The sequence below is a fragment of the Triticum urartu genome, chromosome 3, assembly GCF_003073215.2.
Source record: "Triticum urartu cultivar G1812 chromosome 3, Tu2.1, whole genome shotgun sequence".
In the NCBI taxonomy this organism is placed as follows: domain Eukaryota; kingdom Viridiplantae; phylum Streptophyta; class Magnoliopsida; order Poales; family Poaceae; genus Triticum; species Triticum urartu.
In genome coordinates, this window is record NC_053024.1 from 516,297,637 (window position 1) to 516,302,714 (window position 5,078).

Genomic DNA, 5,078 nt, shown 5'->3' on the forward strand with positions numbered 1-5,078 from the left:
GATATATGTTGCCATTGTAGGCCGAGCTCAGTAAAAGGGATGCTCAAACCGCTGACCTTCAGGAGAACGTTAAATCTCAGCAAACAGAGGCTTCCAAGGCCAAGGAAGAGTTGACCAATGCCTTAGCAGCCATGGAAAGGCTGAAAGAGACCTTTCACAAAGAGCGTGCAGACTGGGAAACAGAAAAGCCCGGTTTAACAAAGAAGGCCGAGGACGTAGAGGCAGCCCTGAAGCCGGTGGTTGAAGAACCGACCATCTTAAAGCGGCAGATTAACGCCATGACTTCTGCTGTGTTTGGTAAGTACCCTCTTGTGCAGTTTGTCTAATTCATAATATCTTATCAATGACCAGTTTACTAATGCTTAATCATTATAGGGACCCGCATTGCTCATCTGGGCTCTGACATGCGGATGAAGCTGAAAGCGCCTATACCTTGATAGAACAGCTGTTCTCTGTATCCCAGCGAGCCATTTGCACTGCAGCTTATAACAAGCCTCCGCCAACGTTGATAAAAGAAACTATTGCAAAGCTGGCCATGCTGGCTGCCCGGATCAACGAACTGAAGAGATCAGCCGCAAGGTCAGGAGCGCTGACCACGCTAGTCCGGGCCAAGGCATGGATTCCGGATCTTGAACCGGCCGATATCATCAAAGGGTATCCTGGTGTGAAAGAAGATGGCTCAGACTTCAATAACTATGATCTCCGAAGGCTGACAAAGGAGATGTGACCGATAGCGAGCAAACTGGCGGAGGACACAAATCTATCTCATTTTCAACCGGTTTACGATGCTGAGGGAAAAAGACAACCCGCACTGATTCATAATGTTGAAGATCTTGTGCCGCCAATCCGTAAGCATACTTATGCTCCTGACATTGACCTCTCCAGCCTTATTCATGAAGAGGACATTTTTCAAGCCTTAACTGGAATCGATTGGTCAACGGTTGATTTCCAGCATCTGGGGAGGGATGAGGAGAACGTGACTGCGCAAGATGACCCTCAACCGTCAAACCGTCCCGATGAAGAATCCTAAACCGGTGGCCGGTTTATCAGTTGCAGTCTGCCACTCCTGTTTAAAACAATTATGCAATTTGGGCTGTTTTGAAGCGCCTTGTAATAAGATAGTGTAAACACTTCATCTGCCATGCCATCGAGCATGTTTGTTTTGCTTGATATTTGAAAACTTGTCCTGCTTTTAGGATCTATTTATGCATAGTCCATTATGATTTGTGTTCCTGCATATAAGAACTTGAAAGTGTCCTAGTGGTTTACCACTGGACGGGTCATGATGCCCAAAAATATATACATAACTTGGATGGATAACCAAGATTTGTGTTAACCAGATATAAAATAGATGATACATGTAACATACCTCGTTGGCTGACCAACTATTTGTGTAGTAAGGGTGAAAAAACACCAATTCGGAGTGTTGATGACTCATTGCCCTCTTGTCGGTTCAGATAAAAACCATACTGGGCGATAATAGCCGCTGATTTGTTCCTATAATGCTGGTGACATCTAGTCAAAACCAGACCGGAGCAACGTACTGCCGGTTTAAAACTGATCATGTACTGACAACTAAGCCTTGAAAGTCACGCCGGGTTGTAATAAACACCGGTTTATCATAAAATATTCATAAATCCCTTATTAAAAGATTATAAAAATAGCAAAGACAAAAGAAATATGCAAGGCTTTTCATGGGCTGTCAGGCCCTAAATCGAGGCTTTTCATGGGCTGCCAGGCCGTTGAGTTACACCATTTAGCAAAGCCTTTTAAGATGGACCTCAATCTTTAACCAATCACCCTTTTAACTTCGACAAGTTCAGGGTCTATGAGATTGACTTGTCAAACGTTCGATGGGTCATACCAGCTTTACCTGGACGGAGTGGCTTACTTAAAGAGGCAGGATAACCCGGGGTTTTAAGTGAATACACCTGTCTTCTAAGCCTGGCTTGATAGCCTATTACAAGGGTGCAAGGTCGTTGTTCTTTGAGAAGCAAGGAGCCCCCATGTAATATTTGAGCTATGCTCAGTGGTTACCCATGTTTGAGTTGTGCTTGATGCAACAAACTCTCTTGAGTTCCACATAATTTCCTTTTGGCTTTAAGCCTATCAAGAGGTGTAGCTATGGTGTGAAGACAACCAAGCCTCCTAGTGATATCCCTTTTTGGTGTTAAACCGATCAAGAGGTGTAGCTATGGTTCGAATACAACCAAGCCCCCTAGTGATTCTCTTTATATTTGTGTGGCCTTATGGGTCGGGTTAATAAAACTCCGCTTTGTAAGTAGAAGCCCCCATGGAACCACACATGATGTAAAAAAGAACAGAGACCCCACTTTAACTGAGGCTCCGGTTTATTATATACATTGTCATAAGTATGTACATAAGAAGAGCCTGTGGCTCAGTTATAGTAAGGCCAAAGAAGGGCTATATTCCACGGCCGCTTGGTCTCCTCCTCCGATTTACGTGAGTCTTTGTGCTCTCGAACATCGGTAAGGTAGTATGACCCGTTGTGTAGGTTTTTGCTGACCACAAAAGGTCCTTCCCAAGGTGAGGATAACTTGTGCATATCAGTTTGATCTTGGATGAGCCGGAGCACCAGATCACCCTCTTGAAAAGTTCTGGTTTTAACCCGGCGGCTGTGATAACGCCGGAGATCTTGTTGATAAATCGCCGAACGTGCCGCTGCGAGATCACGCTCCTCGTCTAACCGCTCCAGTGAGTCCTGACGTGCCTTCTCATTGTCAGCTTCAACGTAATCCGCCACACGGGGCGAGTCATGATGGATGTCACTAGGAAGAACCGCCTCTGCACCATAAACCATGAAGAAAGGTGTGTAACCCGTCGATCTGTTAGGTGTGGTGTTGTTACTCCATAACACAGAAGGTAACTCCTCCACCCAACAACCCGGTGTCCACTTTAAAGGAACCATAAGCCGGGGTTTGATACCCCTCAAAATTTCTTAATTTGCCCTCTCTGCTTGACCATTAGACTGGGGGTGAGCCACTGATGCCACATCAAGCCGGATGTGCTCACATTGGCAAAATTTCTCCATCTCACCCTTTGACAAATTAGTACCATTATCAGTTATAATACTGTGAGGAAAACCAAACCGGAATATCACCTTTTTGATGAATTGAATCGCCGTGGCTGCATCACACTTACTGACTGGCTCTGCTTCTACCCACTTGGTAAACTTGTCAACTGCCACTAACAGGTGGGTATTTTTGTCCTTGGATCTCTTAAAGGGTCCAGCCATATCGAGCCCCCAAGTTGCAAACGGCCAAGTAATTGGAATCATTCTCAACTCCTGAGCCGGAACATGAGCACGGCGTGCAAATTTTTGACAACCATCACACCTTTTGACTAAATCCTCCGCATCAGCATGAGCCGTCAACCAATAGAAGCCGTGACAAAAAGCCTTAGCCACCAAGGATTTTGAACCGGCGTGGTGACCACAATCTCCTTCGTGGATTTCTCGCAAAATCTCACAACCCTCTTGAGGAGACACACAACGCTGAATTGCTCCTGTGACACTGTAACGATGTAACTCCACATTCATAATGGTTATTGATTTGGATCGCCGGATTATCTGCCGGGCCAAGGTTTCATCTCCCGGTAACTCACCCCGGTTCATGTATGCCAAGTACGGGACTGTCCAATCCGGTATAACATGCAAAGCCGCCACCAACTGGGCCTCCGGGTCAGGAATAGCTAACTCCTCCTCTGTGGGTATCTTGACTGACGGATTATGCAGTACGTCGAGGAAGACATTAGGTGGCACCGGTTTACGCTGAGAACCTAGATGGCTTAAAGCATCTGCCGCTTCATTCTTTCGCGGGTCTATATGGTCAACTTGATAGCCCTTGAAATGACCATCCACTATGTCCACCTCTCATCGATATGCAGCCATGAGTGGGTCCTTAGAATCCCAAGTGCCAGATAGCTGTTGAGCCACCAGGTCCGAGTCACCGAAGCACTTAACCCGGCTTAAGTTCATCTCCTTGGCCATCCGAAGACCGTGGAGTAAGGCCTCATACTCAGTTGCATTGTTAGTGCAAGGGAACATTAAGCGAAGAACATAACAAAACTTGTCACCTCGTGGGAAAGTTAATATGACTCTAGCCCCCGAGCACTCTAATTGCCTGGACCCATCAAAATGAATAGTCCAATAAGCATTGTCTGGATTTTCCTCTGGCGCATGCAACTCGGTCCAATCATTGATGAAATCCACAAGTGCTTGAGATTTGATCGATGTGCGAGGTGTATATTTGAGTCCATGAGGTCCAAGCTCAATAGCCCACTTAGCAATCCGGCCAGTTGCTTCTCTGTTTTGAATGATATCTCCCAGAGGGGCTGAACTGACCACTGTGATAGGATGACCCTGAAAATAATGCTTGAGCATCCGGCTTGCCATAAACACCCCATACACCAGCTTCTGCCAATACGGATACCTCCGCTTTGATTCGTTAAGCACCTCACTGATATAATAAAACGGCCGTTGAACTGGATACTCCTTTCCAGCGTCCTTGCGCTCCACAACAATAGCCACACTAACAGCCTGGGCATTAGCAGCCACATATAGCAATAAAGGCTCTTTATCGACCAGAGCCGCAAGGATAGGCGGTTCAGCTAACTGCCTCTTCAAATCTTCAAATGCTTTATCAGCCACATCACTCCAGACAAAGTCATCCGTTTTTTCAGCATCTGATATAAAGGGATAGCCTTCTCCCTGAGACGACTGATAAACTGGCTCAAAGCTGCCATCCGGCCCGCCAGACGCTAAACGTCATTGATACATGCCGGTTTAGCCAAAGTGGTGATAGTTGTAATCTTCTCCGGGTTAGCCTCAATGCCCATGTTCGACACCAGAAAACCCAGGAGCTTGCCTGCTGGAACACCAAAGACACATTTGTCCAGATTAAGCATCATATTATAAACCCGGAGGTTGTCAAAGGTTTCTCTCAAGTCATCTATCAATGTTTCCTCCTTCCTAGACTTCACCACAATATCATCCACATATGCATGAACATTGCGCCCAATCTGCTTATGAAGACAGTTCTGAACACAACGCTGGTAAG